The 15,738-nt window shown below is 42.1% G+C and overlaps 1 protein-coding gene across 8 annotated transcripts in view; it reads right to left on the bottom strand.

Annotated features, from left to right (window-relative positions):
• Positions 1-15,738, bottom strand: part of LOC109627918 (doublecortin domain-containing protein 2) — a 206,838-nt gene that overhangs the window by 165,575 nt on the left and 25,525 nt on the right. The gene's annotated exons all lie outside the window — the stretch shown is intronic.

The following is a 15,738-nucleotide window of genomic DNA, read 5'->3' as shown; positions in this document are numbered from 1 at the left end:
AAGAAATATTGCATGCCAGGGAGTATTAACACAAGGAGGATGCCATGAATCTTAGCATCAGACCTGAGAGATCCTTGTCACCACTATCTCCTGTAATCTGTTTAATACTGTTTATGTCCGTCCAAATTGAACATGTGGTATGGAATGACTAATGTCAGTCTCATAATTTAGTCATAACACTCCGTACCCTATAGGGGCCATCTCTGGATGTTCAGTCCATGAGTGCACAGCATGAATAGTGATCCATTCACCCTTCACCTTTAAAAAGCCCTGATGGCGAGGCCCATCCCGATGCGCCTGCTCTGTCAAGCCCAAACCACCCTTCAGATAAAGCAATAAAGACCCAACGTGAACACCTATGCGTGTGTGTGTGTCCAGAGTCAGTTCCCGTGTGAAGATGATCTCACTGACCCACATGCTGAAGGAGAAAGAGAAAGAGAGCACTCGAGGTGATGACTTCTCCACTCACTTAAGGAACTTTGACTTATGAGGTGCACTGCATTTAGCCAAGCTAATGCAAGTGACGGCTGTGCCATTAACCTCGGGAAGAGAGGCAGGCCTAGGCAGTATGATGCATTCAGATTGGCAGAGGACAATATTTCACCATGACAGGCATTACCAATGAATAATTAAGTGTTTAATATAATGATCTTGAGAGAGGAAGAGAGAGAGAGGGAGAGACAGAGAGAGAAGAGAAAGTAAGAGAGAGACAGAGACAGAGAGAGGAGAAAATGGTAATTCCACAATTCATTGCCCTTAAAACCTATCTGGCATTATTACCCAGCAGCATTGCATGGGGGAGAGGGCTTTTGTTGAAACAAATAGGTTTTTGATGGCTCCGCCAGAGTAGTAACGGTTATTAGGTTTGAGAACTCTTTCATGATGGAAGTGGTATCCTGCCGAGCGGAGATCATGAAATTTTAAGTGGGGAATTTACAGCAGAAAGACTGCGGGACAGTGAGGCCGTCTGGGCCATGCCTCGGGACACATGTGTTTTGGTGAAGCATAATGCTGGTCTAATGTCACTGCAAATAAATAGTTAACAAGCTTCAGATTGTTGCGCTCGTTGGAACTGCAGCCTGGCTCACAAAAATATCTTCCCCTGTTATTTTTTTACTGGAAGAATTTGGGTTTAGAGATGAAGTGACAAGTCAGTTGGGAGACTTGAAACATATGTACAGCAAAGCAGAAACTTACGCGAACAAAACTATGTCAAGTTGTGCAATCGAATGCCAAAAGAGAAACCCAAAGATTATGCTGATAAAGCAAAACTACTCAGGCTCATGAACACATGTTCCTGCAGTGCAGTGCATATTTCTTTAAAAATAAAAGGTATGAAAACCAGTGATGTGAGGGAAGTGAGATCAGGGCTATTTATAAAGAATAACACCACTTAACAATAGAGTCTGACCAATACTGCATACATTAAGTCTGTAAACAATGGTTTAGCAATACCAGATAATTAAACATGGATCATTTTTGCTATTTAACACAAAATAAAAGCATATTTCTGATGAACATGCCTCAAATTTAGGAGCATCGCATTTAACTGTTTTGTGTATGGAGAAAAGTAAGTAGCGTGTTCTAGGATGATGCTTGTGGTTGCTTAAGCTAAATCTGCATTTACATGCCAGTGGAGCAGGTGCAGAGTCCTCAGATATCAATGAGATGAAAATTATTCACAGTTCTTGAGAGAATGGGAAAGACGCGCAACGAAGGGCCAGGTCTGGACTGAAGCCTCCTAATACAGAGTGCCTGCTCTACTATGAGCTACAAGGCGCCCTTTTTTTAAAAATTTAAATTGTACATAAGCATAATCTGCTCACATGCCAGTACTGTTTTTGCTGGCTTGTTTTCATGTTGAAAAATAAACCTGCCCCTACTCTTAGAGAGACACTGTGTTTAAATTACCATATTGACATGTGTATACTGTAATTTATCTATCCACTTATGTGCATATGCAGATACTAAATTCCATGTCTTTGTTAGATGAGCAACTGTAGGAAAGTATGTTCTACATACAGTATCACCTTGGCTTTAAAAAGCAACTTATCGTAGCAGGGAGAATATATATATACATATATATACACACACACATTAATGGGCCATAGCCTCTCTAGCGCGGCCTTGGCATATGAGCAGCATGCACCCAGTGACTTCACCATTTTTCCTCTAACTCTAATGAAAACAGATAATAGTAAGTGGCCAAACTTCTCAATCAATGTTGTCCTCTAAAAGTGAGCCAAGGACTACATTCACACATTAGCATGATTCACAGTCCACCCACGCCTTCCAAACACAGTCTTACATGTCTCCAAATGCCCAACAGAGAGCTAATTTCACTCCTCACTCTGGTGACCTTTGGCATCATATATATGTAGTGCTTGTTGCCTGTATGACAGATTCCCATGCATATTCATACCTACATATGGCCCGTCAGAATGAAGCCTGTCTGCTTGCTGCAGACTCCGTAGAGCGCATGAGGCAATTCATTACTGGGTGTTCTCAATTGGGTCCAGTCGAACCCTAAGGATTTGCCAGTATGTGTGTATGTGTGTGTGTGTGTGTGTGGGTGTGCGTGTGTGAGTGAGAGATGAAGAGAGAGGCGCTGATGGTGGTGGGATAGTTTTTGGTTGTATTGCACGTGTGTGAGAGGGGGATGCATCCATGTGTGTTTTGTTGTGTTGGAAATGGGTGGGGGGGGGGGTAAGTGTGTGCGTCTGCGGTGGAAGTGATGGCAGCGATGGGTGTATGCGTGTAAATGGTGGGGGTGGAACATGTCTGCATTTGTGCATGCGCTTGTGTCTTTGAGCGGTGTGTGGGAGTGTGTTTGTGTGTGTTGTGGCACACGCTCACAGGCTTCTCTTGTTTGTGAGGTGAGAAGAGAGAAAAGTGGAGTCCCTCAGCATGCCTCCACCTCCTCTTGCTCCATCTGCCCATTTCGCTCAGTTCTCCATAAATTAAAAACGCTCTACATCTGCTTTGGGGTACATTGTTAGTTGTGTGCATTTGGTGGTTCCTCTGTTTATGAAAAATTAAACACTTTTCTGCAGTCGATTATTCCCCTACTCCCGAAGCCCCTCTGCAGCAAACAAGACAGAAGCCCATGCTTCACCCCTACATGCTAAGAAGACGACCAGGGTTCCCACCTACAGTAGTGAGGAACACGTCAAGTAAAGTGAAAAAAAAAAAGAAGAAATTAACATCTGTTCATGGCAATAAATGAGCACTTGAGCGAAGCCTGGAAGTTCCACGATGATGTGCTTTCACAGCATCAAACTACCATAACAAAAACAGTTTGATAAACAGTGACAACAAAATCAATTGATCAAGCTACATGTATGTTTCACTAAGCGGCAGGCAAAAAAATAATAATTTAATATAGTAGAGGTCTGCAAAACAGCATTCCATGTAGAAGTAAAAGAACTTTCGCCACCTCTTCACTGCAGCTGTCAATTATACAGTCCCCATGTGCTGCAACATTCCCAAGTGTGCACTTGTTTCGCTCCCTAAACGGATTCACTAACGAAAGGACTGGCCTGATAAAATATGCTTTCTGGTAAGTCAGAGCTTCTGTATGCAAGGAGATGTGTAGCAGCAGATGAACAGACATTTTAAGGTACAGTGTAGCTAATTGGGACAAAAGGGACCACAGGATGGCCCTTTGGAGCAGCCAGGCTTGAATGGAATAATGAGTGTAATCAGAGGTTGTGGTCACAATGTTGCCCTATACAGAACACCCAGGCCACTGGGGAGGACCTGTGTTTGTCTTTGACATTAACATGCGGGGCTCCAGGGCAGTCATATTTGGCCATGGTTTGGTAACTGTGAGCCTTGTAGCTGAACAGGTGTTGCAGGCCGACGAGGCCATCAATCTCTCACTGGCCTGTCTCTGTAGGATTCAGGGTTAATTATCGTCAAATAAGCCATTAAGGAGAAGGATTGAAGCACAGAAGATGAGGGGGTGCTAACCTTGGCAATAGAGGGACAGCTGGGTGGCTGAGTTAGGTTAGGTTGGCTTTGTGTTGCTAGGATACTGAGTCTACGAACAAACTTGGTCATGTTTGTGTAAACATCACTTTTTTGGAAGAACATAAAATCATGTTTTGTAGTAGATTCTACCATCAGGGTGCAGTGGTTGTTCCAGCTTGTAAGTGAGGCTCGAGTTGGACCAACTATTGATCTAAGTTTATGTGTTAAGTCCGTAAGTTGATTTCAGGCCAGTTGTTTACTAAACTGGGTTGCTCCATTGATACTTTGACATTTTTTAGCTAGCAGTCAAAAACATTGCATTAAAATCAACCAAATAAACAGGAAGCATGTGTATCATAACAAACTGCAGCATCACTTCCAGACATTTAAGGCCTAAGTTCTAATCCTTTGTAAATATAGGTGTGACTTTTAACAGAAAATGGCACGAATTAAATGACTCAACAGCATCTGTCATGAACCAACCTGCCTGGTTTGAAAATACAGCAACCTTATAAAAATTGCAGTTATCGGGTAAAAATATTAAGTGACAACCAATCTCATATGAAACGGTTTGTGTGTCTAGTAATGTGTAAACTTGAACTTATAAAGAGTATACAACTGACTCCTGGCTGCCTGCAGGACCGTTGCTTTTTTTGTATGATGATAAATCGCAGGATAATTTGGCCGCTATGTTCAGGTTATCAAGAGGCAACATGTGCCCAGGTAAAAAGTAATGACTGCAAGCATCAAAGGTGAGAGTCTGTGTTAGAATTATATAGATTCATACCTATATAAAACACCCTCATAAAGCACACCATTTTATTTCAGTGCACCTTTAGTCTTAAGCGTATCCATCTCATTGTAGATTACTTCATAATGCATAAATGGAAAATGCCATTAGGGTTTCTTTTCATGCTCTTAACATATTAATTGGCATTACAGCGTATGTCGGATCATACAGTAAATTGTATCCGGTGAAGTCAGTGACACCTGACCTATTGAAAATTTTACAGTCTGCTTATAACTTCATTTATCTACTCAATGTTCCCATGAATATTTAAGGCTGGCAATTAAACCCCCAGCTGACCTGCACGATGGAGCCGGACAAGCGCTGTCAAAGTGAGGCAGCATAAATGCGGCCACGCAATCACTCTCATCAAAGAACCCAAAAATGCAAACCCCCCCCCCACCCCCCACGCTCCCGTGTCACACATGTACACAAACTGCACAGAGGCACACAAGTCCTGTCACAACGGCACACAGTCACAGTGACGTGGCCCGTGTGTGACAGGCACATCACAATTGTGTCATGTTTATGGGGGCATCAACCGACGCAGTTTGTGTTTTGTGTATGTAAATGTTTGGGCAGGGTCAAAGTTAATGCATTTCAGTATCCTGCTTCACCTTGGCTGGGTGATGCAAAGCAGAACGTGTATGGGGGTAGCAACGCTAAAACACAACACTGAACACTGTGAGAGTGTGTTGCATAAAAACAGCACCATACTGTGTGTTACAGCTGAATTAATTTGCAGTAACAAGTGACACATTTACACATTTGTAAATTCTATGGTATGAAAAATATCACACATAAATGCCAGAAAGCTGCTATAATTAATATTTTCATATAAATTCACATAATATCTATTCATGTGATATTATGGGACTAAACTCTACATCTACATCCAGGGTGTGTGTAGTGGTCATGCCAGCTGATAGGTGAGGGTGACTATAAAACAATAAAAGCAGCTGAGTTGCATCAGTTATTCTTAATTTTATTACCAGTATTATCTCATTTTATAGGTAATTTTGCTGCTTTCTTGCTGGGAATTTTATTGTTCTGGTTTATATTAAGTTATTTTTTTGGCAGAGCCGGCAGATGTTTCAAATGAAAAACCCACAGTAGAGTACCTTCCCAGCTCCTCATAGCAAAGTGAGCCCCTTGCTGGTTAACATGGCAGCTCATTAGCTAAAGAGTCAGATATTTCCCCGAAGAGATGGTGGAGACCGAAGACATCTTCGTCTGTGTCACCTCTCTTTCACCAAGAGATATTTGTTTTCTTTATGTTTCTTTAATTTTTGCATCTGTCGTACGTTAGGATCGTCATCAACTACTCTTAATTTTCACCAATGTTCTTCTCGTTTGTAATATATTCTTCAACCACGATCTGCTCCCTGTTTACACCAGCATGTGCATTCCCAGATCACGTGAATCATCAGGTGACATGAGTTTTCAGGGGTGTTAAAATGTACAGAAAGGATTTCTAATGCAGAGCAAAACATCTAGCCTGGATGAAAATCAGAAGGAGTAAGTGATGATAATATTATATATGTGCTGTCTCACATTTCCAGAAAATGATCAGTTACTGCAGGATTAATAATTAAAATCATAATTGTGAAATCTTTACTGACATGATATTTGTTGTGTAGATATTGACGCTCGTAATTGACTGAAATCCGCGTTTGCAAAACATCCATCAACCAGGCGGGCAGCTTAGTGAAAACTGAAACTGACACATCCCAACACTAATAATGTATGGAGTTCAACCAACGTCTTCCTGATGTCAAACTCTCAGGCTATATCTAATGTGATCCCACACTAACAGCATGCCATCTTCCCTGACAGATATCCATATATACAGCCTAAATGTAATAACCATCGCATTATGCAAGACTGATCAGACTGCTTTAAGATGGAAGTACTCATGCTGTCACCTTATTTTCATCTCCAACCTTGTATTAGTGCATTTATCCCCTGAATCTGGGTTATGCAGTGGCCCTGGTTCTTAATGACGTAAATAATACAATGATTCCATTGAAAGAAGCAGTCTTATACAGATGCATGCTTCCTTACTTCCATATCCAGTATGAGCCACAGTGTCTATAGGTCAGATTACTTTTTCATATGGTATAAAATATAAATGAACCAAAGCTTTTTCTACCCCCTAATCACTCTCTAATATTTTTATCACAGTGGCTGTGAGGAAGGAGGGAGAATGACTTCCCATTCTAATCATATTGTACATATACCCTCAGGTTAGACCTTCCATTTTACATACCAGAAGAAAATGGCACTGAAAGGAAGCCTTGCTATACATGTATTGTATTCATCAAGTGAAGTATGTCAAATGTAAAACCATCAGTCAAAAAGATGATTTAAAACAATCCAGAAAAACTCACAGAAACTTTTTCTCGCCTGTCCGCAAAACTACTTTCAAACTTAAATGGATTGACTGACGTGAACTCTATTACCTGAAACCATCTTAAGCATCGATGATGCAGCAATTTAGCAGAAAAACGTTTTCTCTAAATTGTCTTGCAAGTTGCTCTCTCAATTCTCTGTCCTTTTTAGGCCTAAAATCCAAGTTTCCATTTATGAAAGATGTCTGGTTAGGGGTCTATCATTATAGCAATCACTTCCTCACTGTTGTTTCATTTCTTCTCAAACACACATCTCATCTGAATGCCCATATACTGACCCAGGTCCAGCAGTTTTTAGATACACTATTATTTTGCACAAACGGTGATCTCCACAGGCAATCTGCATCTATCTGTGCCGCGTGTTTGCCATGGGAATATAAATCAGACACCTGTCGGCGCGACTGGAATTTTTTTCTTTCAATTCTACAACAGCTACCAATCAGCCAGGCATATGAAAGCAGTGGAGTAAGAGAAAGTTAGATTGAATAGAAGAAAGGTATTATTGTTGTCAGGCATTGGGGACTGATATAAGACTTCTTGTTGCCTCCATCATCACTGGCATCTGGGACAGTAATCATACCTTCAATGGAATCACCATGGTGACAGCTTTTTTGGATTTATCATTTTCACTAAATACTTCTATATTATTCTGTCAGTGTGCCATAAGGAACAAAGGATCATTTCTGTGGAATAGTACAAAAGGAATATGCATCTCTCAATAACAGGCTTGAGGCCTATTGTATATTGTATCTCATTATTTTGTTCTCTTTTTTTTTATCAAATAAAGTCACAGAATGTGGCAACTGATAGGGACTGTATAACCCTCATACTATTCCTTTCTCTTTATCATTTTCCTTTTTAAAGCCTGTTAAAAGCAGCGCTGTGACAGTGAGGTTTGAGTTACCAGCAGTGTGGATTGGTCTGTTGTCTAAATACGTCCCCAGAGGATTGTTTCGAATGTGTGATTCCAGGTCCTGGGGGAAATAACAGCAGTTGTGAATGCCATATTGACGATGTTCTTTGCCCCGGTGTTTTCACTGACAGATCTGGATCTGCCGTAAAGCACAGGGAAGAAATTATGTCATAGGGTCACACGTGAATCCATGGAAACTGAAAACATGGATCACACGAAGACAATGTGAAGGAAAAAAGCTTTTTTGCTTGAACAATAAGAATTCAATGAAAAAAGGCTTTTTACTCTTTGATGTAACTTGTGTAAAGTGCATTTTTTGTTTAATTTCTGGATGAATTTACATATATATTCATATATGACAGTCAGATAGGACTTTTTTCTGCTGCATTTACATTACCTATAATACATATGTAATATCATTAATTCTTATTTTGTCTTATGCAAATTCAGCCTGCTCTCATATCCACGACTTCATTAATCTGAAGCTGCATCCATTCTGGCCTACTTCTTGATGAGGCTGTAGCTCAATACTCTTCATTAACTGAACCTTTTTTTTCTGGGAATACTCAATCTTAACATGAGCCAGGTCAAGCAGGACCACACAGCCAGGGATTGTGATTCTAATCATGCAGGGGAGGACAACATACACCCATACTTGTTTAATTGGCTCATATTGCCATGTTGAGCAGATGCTGATAACATCCCACATGCACTGTTTTTTCATAAGTGTGCCGTCGCCCTCCCTGTGCACAAGAGAGGCAAAGAGGGCAAGTAAATGGATAGTCTGCTTGAGATATCCTCCGAGTAATTTCGCCCTGTACGTTTGAGGGGCTTTTTAGGGGCTTAATTTAGAGAACCCTTAACCCCCTCCTCACATACACTATTATATAAAAAACATTATTAATATTCACCAGATATTACTAAGGAGAGCAGGAGAGAGCCTTGCCATATCCAGATGGATGCCCCTTAAATCTATCTTCAATTAGTCTCCACTAACTTACATCTTCCAGTTGAATTCTGATTAGCTGATCTGGCAATTTGCTCAGCCTGGCTGGAGAGCACTTGTTCACCCTCCTGAGTGCAACCTAGCTGCTTTTGAGTATTGTGAACCTTTGATCAGTGCCCCCATATTACCTATAAAAGCCAATGCCATCAAATTTGCATTTACTCATCTTCTAGTCCGCGGCACTTTCTCCCTCTTCTATATCAAAGATCATAAGCTCATGTAATAAAGAGGAGGGGGGAAAAATTCAGTAATGTAGGAAAGTAAACCAAATGACAATAGCTTTTAGCTAATATATCTCACATCTCTCCAGTGTGATTATGAGGCTGTGGCCTGTCTTATGTCTCTGCAGCTAGCTACTTCCCTCTTGTGGACAACCAGGACACCGAGATCCCTGAGACACACACTGAGGTCAACATGTTCACTTCCCTCCTTCTTGCAAGGAAGAGGGAGATTAGGAAAGTGTATAACACAACAACACTCCACTAACATTCATCTTCAGCGCAGACTCTGTGCTCCACCACCTCTTCTCCTGTGTCTCTGCAGGAAGTGGATCACTAGGGGATCTAAACCCTCCCCATTAACATATAGAGTCTTTATTTAAATCCCATTCACTTGTCCATCCATTTACAAGAGTAATGCCAGTAAGGTTGCAGTGATGGCATTGCATGAGGCCCTGACTGAGCTTCAATTTGACCATTTTATCTGATTGTGAGGTAAACAGTATCATGATGGATAAGATCTCATTACAGTAGGAAAGTGAGAGTTTAATTTCCTGTACATGTTCCATCTTTATTAATGTCACAGGCAGCAGGTCGCCAATTGCATTACAGGCCATGGTAGTCTGGTGAGGCATCCTGCTTGACACAAACAAGGCCAAGGAGCCTGGTAAAAGGGATTAAATTAGGCATGATCCTCTAGCCAATTTCGATTTGGTCTTTGGCATCGATACTGCATCTGAAGTGTTAAATTCTTTACAACTTCTGCGATAAAAATAGACTGCAAAACATATAGTGTTATGCCGTTTAATTAATCTACGTTATTGGTGTCTCGGTAAGCCTCCCTCCTGATATGTTGAAATGGCTGCCAGAGTGGCAAGAGACCAGCTGGTGTAGAAACAGCAGACTTGTTGTATATGAAGAGCGAAACTACAGAGGAAGACAGTGACTATCACACCCTGACACGTCCAGTGAAAGACAGAATGGGGGGAAAAAAAACAAACTTCAATAATAAACCTGTCAACACTCCAATCTGAATACCCAGGAGCCACAACTGTCCCAACTCTCCTCCCATGGCTATAGTCATCATCACGGACACTCTCCTGAGAGACAGCATCTCATCTATCAGTCAGTTAGACACACACACAAACATACACACACAGACCCACACCCCTCATCACATCATCTCTATTTGTCCCATTATATCCTTAACACAGTCTAAAATACCTCTGCTGCTGCAGGAGAGGAAGTGTGGTGGGTTGAGGGCTGATGTGTGAAGTGTGTGTGCAGAATTGCGTGCCGTCAGTGGATTCATTACTAGCATAGGCTATTGCTTATGCCTGCCACTAAGACTCTGAGACAGCCTTGTTTGTTTGTTTCCCCTGCTGTAATCCTCAACTAAGGTTTGACGTGCACTACAGAGCCTTAGCTGTGTTACCCAAGGGCCTCTGGGAGCTCGGGCACCATGGCGTTACCAGGAAAAGAGAGACAGAGAGGCACAGGAGACCTATATCCCCTGCACCTGATCGTTACCATGCTAAATTTATATTGATTGCTGTAGCTTAAGAGCTAAATGTGAGTTATTCCCCCAACGCATTTCCTGTGTAGGATCTGTGGTAGTGGGCTCCTGGTAATCCAGAGAAACCACAACATGTGCTCTGTGTATGGCCACAGATATGGCAGTGCACATTATGCACTGCCAGGGAGCTTATTTTGTAAACCTGACCAACGCTTCCAGCAGTGATTTTTAATGATGAGTTGCACAGCTCTTGGATTTCACATTGCATCCAATCCTTACATGGGGAAGGGGGCGGTCCAGGAGGAGTGAACAGTGGGTGGGTAGTTGCTCCTCCTGCCCTTGCTCTGCTGGGTAAAGTTATGTGTCTGTGGTGCCTCTCCTCCTGCAGGCAGCTTTCATCACACATATGCATATGTGCTTGCCCTTGACATTATCATCAGCAGATTTGTGCTAGGGGCCCAGAGGTAAGGTTGAAATACTGCTGAGGCTTCTGAGAGAGTGGCCTGCTTTAGAGAGAGTGTCCAAGGGCTAAATATGCACCCAGAGACAGAGGCAGAGGGAGAGGAACAGCTCAGTAACTGAACCTAGCAGAGCACCCCTCAGGGGACAGCAGTAATTAAACAGTGATTAAATTAAGGGGCAATGCGGGCAAAACGCTGGCTGATTGACACTCTGCTGGCTCCTCTCTCTCTCTTTCCCTTTCTTCTCTCTCCCTTCCTCCCTCTCTCTCTATTTCTCATTCACGCTCTCTCTGCGGGTTCAGCTCTGTCGTGGAGCATTGCTTTCTATTGACCTCCAATTACTTAACCAGCTCTGAATTCTTCAAGGGGCAATTTTCAAAAACTATTTTCTTAACTGTGTTAAGAGCATGGATCACTGCACATTCGTGGAGGCTGAGCTTCAGGACTGGAGCACAGAAGTAGAGTAGAGGAGAAAAAAAACACACTTAAACGCATAGTGTCTTTGTTCTTCCAATACTATCAATGTTTACTTCAGATAAACTCGCAAACTACAATCACTCCAGCCTTGGACCCAGAGTACCATAAGTCTTTACCACAGATAGACTCACAAAAGAACAATCACGAGAGGCTGCCAGTGTTTTTAGGAAAGCGTACTCATGCGGAATCCAAAGTCTTCCCTTTTTTCGAGCCAGTAGTCTAGCAGCTTTAGAGGTGCCTTATCTAATACTCTCCTGGGGGGGGATACTATAAATTACCTTCGGTCTCCTTAAACCCAAAGCAAATAGACAGACAGAAGAGCCGAGCAACAGCAATAAAACCTATGGAGTTTCTCTCCTATCTTCATTCAAGAGCATGGTCTTTCATTTTGAGAGCATTATTTCTTCATTTCATGTTCAGATTTTGAAATGCTTTCCCTCAAAAACCCTGTCTTCTCTCTCTCTCTCTCTCTCTCTCTCTCTCTCTCATACAGCAGCACCTGCTTGCATGGAAATCTGCTCTGCTCCTGTTCAGAACTGTTCCACTCAATCTTAAACTGTTGCTGCACAAATGTCCTGCGCTTCAGTTTGACTCCTCCCTTTGCTCTCAGGCTGTGTGCTCACAAAACTTTAACTGCCTCATTACAGACACATTTACTTTACTTCATAAGCTGAGGTTTTGCTTGACGAAATGTTCATTGCATCCCAACAAATCAAGACAACATCTTTCCCTTTTATACTCGCGTTTGAGGCACGGTGACTCAGTGCAGTCTTCTCCTAGACAAAAGGTGTCGCCACTGAGAAACATACTATTACCCTGCTATAAAAAGGCGAAGACTAAGAAGATCAAACACAAACAGAACAGTCTTGACACTGACCTATTTCCTCCTGGAGCATAATTTCCATAGTTTCCTGCAGAATGCTTCGTCTTCACCAACAGTCTCTCCCATCCCTTTCCAGGAGCCATCTGGGAAACTCTATGCTTCCTTATTAATCATAAAAATGTCCATAGAGGCGGACCTGCTTGCAAACTCTTGCCTCAAGCTCAGTCCATGTAGTGCCTGACGCTATGCATGTGTGAGTAAGAAAGTTGGGAGGTGTGCGACCAGCCGAAAGGATTACGGAAATGACATTGTTTCTGCTAACAGACAAATTCATACGTCCCTTATGGTTGGTTATTGTTTCAAGAGAAACTTTCCATGCAAGCAGGTGCGATTTGAGAGTGAGGTATGGGTTTTAGGGAGAGCAATACAAAATTTGGAGGTGTAAAGTTTTGCTCTATATGACCTTAGTCCTGAAAAGGGAACTCAATGAAAACCAGCTAAAACGAATAATGTGAAAAACCAAGACACTTGAAATTTTCTACCTCCGAATCTAAAATTCTCTGCACGTTCCTGGCTTCCCCTGCTCGCCACAATGCCTCAGGTCTTCATCCACGAGTATAGATTTTTATAAACCAGGTCTTGTGCTTATGAAAATGCTTACTGATTGTCTTTAAACAATCTGTTAAGTCTTTTGATAATGAAAAAGGGCCTTTTAGTGCGTAATACAAATTCAAATAGCTGTATGGAGATGGATTATGGGGCAGACAAAGAACAGCAGCCCGCTTCAGAGGATGAGTTCAAGATGACAGGTATTGATTAAGTGCTCAATGAGAACACGCCTATGAAAGGCCAGCCACCACACAGCTCATGAAAGAATCATATAGCTCATACACAAGGCACTCAGCAAACATACAGGCGTGGAGGCGTGAGCACATTCAAACTCGTCATGTTGCAGGCAAAACAGTTGACAACCTGCTCGGTATTCTGTGGTCTAAAGTAATAAAAAAATTATATCAAACTTTTCTTATGTATTTTGAATGCCTGTTAGCACCTACACATCTGGTTAACTATTGAAGGAAGCAGACATCAGCAGTGAGCAGATAAGAGGAGGTTTGTGAATGTGGTTTGGCTAAAAAGACAGATTGCCAGAATCCATTATTCTTTGGTTTGAACTGCTCAGTTTGAGACAACGCTTTAATCCTGACACTGCTAAGGGATGGAAAAGAGGAATGATGTTTTCAAAGATAACATGTGAATTTAATTTCTTGGGGAAACAGTGGAACTGGGAGACTTGGCCCTCGCGAGCATAAATTGTGCAGTCGATGCTGTGCAAAGACAGCCATAATCGCGACTGCACTGCCGGCCCGACCCACCTCATCATCCTTGACATTTAGCACAGTGCTGTTTCTCTCTGCCTTCACTTCTTGAAAGTAAACAAGTGTTTTAACCCTGATTTGTATCAGTGTAACCAGAGGACATAAAGTGACACAACGTGTTGAAAGCTTCTGAGGAGGAGATGCAACGTGGGAGAAAAGTCGTGATGAGGAGAAGAGGAAGAAAAATAAAGAAAAGGAGTTAGAGAGCAGATCAGCAGGGAGGGCGATCTGGCTACACTGCCACCTAACAGGATTAATCTCTAAAGAAAGCTGTCAGGTCTGAGCAGACAATGTTCTGATGGAAACAAGGCGATACATGCATCTTAAAGCTGTCATAAATATGCAGCTTCCTGCCTTACAGTCACTGCCCAGACCAAAGTCTGACCACATTATCCTTGTCTGTACTGGCAGGTTTGCATGCCAACCAGGCAGGATCACAGAAAAAAACAACCCTTAATGTTAGGCTCAGTGGGATATGTGGCTTACTTCCGGGACTAGAAACCAGGCTCATCAAATTAAGATTGTTTTCCCCCTATTTGAAAATATACAGACAGCAGGGCTGAAAAATAAAACTAAAGTGGTGAAGGTTGGTTAAATTTCAAATGTTCTGAGACGGTAATTGTTCAATGAGGAGTAAGACTTTCAGAGTGGAAACCCAAACATTAAGTATGCATGGTTTCAATTTTTTCCATTATGTATGGATCTATATGTGGCTTAAAGGTGGATGATATGAATAATCAAACAGTATGGAAACATCTCCAGTTAAAGCAAATACGTCAGAGAGAAGGATTTTTCAGAGCCATCACCCAAATGTTTTCAGGATACAATTTGAGATCCATGAATAGCACTGACAAAAGGCCCATCTGACATTTCCCTCCATGAATGAAGGCAGAGGTAGATAAGGCAATCACAGCACTGACATAGTGTAAATATATAAATATGTTCATCTATCCTGGTCTCCAGATAAAGACATAAGGGCACATAAACGCTTGAATGGAAAGCGTCTCTCAGCAGCCAGCAGGTCCCTGCCTGCTTCGCTTGCCTGTCTGTCTGTAGAGGCTGACAGTACAGCAGCGTGCCCTTCATTATCACCGGGTAATGCTCATCACAACGGCCGTGGCTTTTCTCCATAAAAACCCCAAGTCTCACTCACAAAGAGAAATAGGGGAGATAAGGTGCGGGAGACCATTTCTCTTGACATTCACGACGGCAAACTCATCAGTCATGCTGTCAAAGGCACTGGTCTTGGCTAGTTTGGGATTTATGAGAAATAATGATGGGTCGAAAATAGCCAGTAAGGGCTTTGCTTTTACCTTTGGTTTGGAAGTGTTGTGTATCGAGGCACGTGCTGCATAATACCCAATTTCTTTTGTCAGTGACCCTTGCACTGATTTCACATCCAATCTCACCGTGTTCGGGCGGTGTGCCGGGGCCTGTTTGGATTGGTGCTGACATTTCTGCCTCGCATGATAAAAGAGTGCGGCAGCAATACGTTTATTTAAAAGAGAGCACATCAGCATGAGCTTTAAGAATCCTCTCTTTGATTCAGAGTATTTAAATATTAGAGCAATGAATGTAAGGACTCTGACTAAGGAAGGCCAACATGAACCTGTCCTTTCCTGGACCATATCTGGAAATGGAACAACAACAAAACAGTAATAGCATGTGTCAAACACTCACATTTTCTCTTCAAACCAGTGACAGGCAGTGACAGATGCTCCCTGTGCAATTCTCTTTGTAAACATTCAGAGATGCATTATCATTCATGTAAGAGGACC

Source organism: Paralichthys olivaceus, chromosome 12 (genome assembly GCF_024713975.1).
Source record: "Paralichthys olivaceus isolate ysfri-2021 chromosome 12, ASM2471397v2, whole genome shotgun sequence".
Lineage (NCBI taxonomy): Eukaryota > Metazoa > Chordata > Actinopteri > Pleuronectiformes > Paralichthyidae > Paralichthys > Paralichthys olivaceus.
This window is presented reverse-complemented; position numbering and strand designations above follow the sequence as displayed.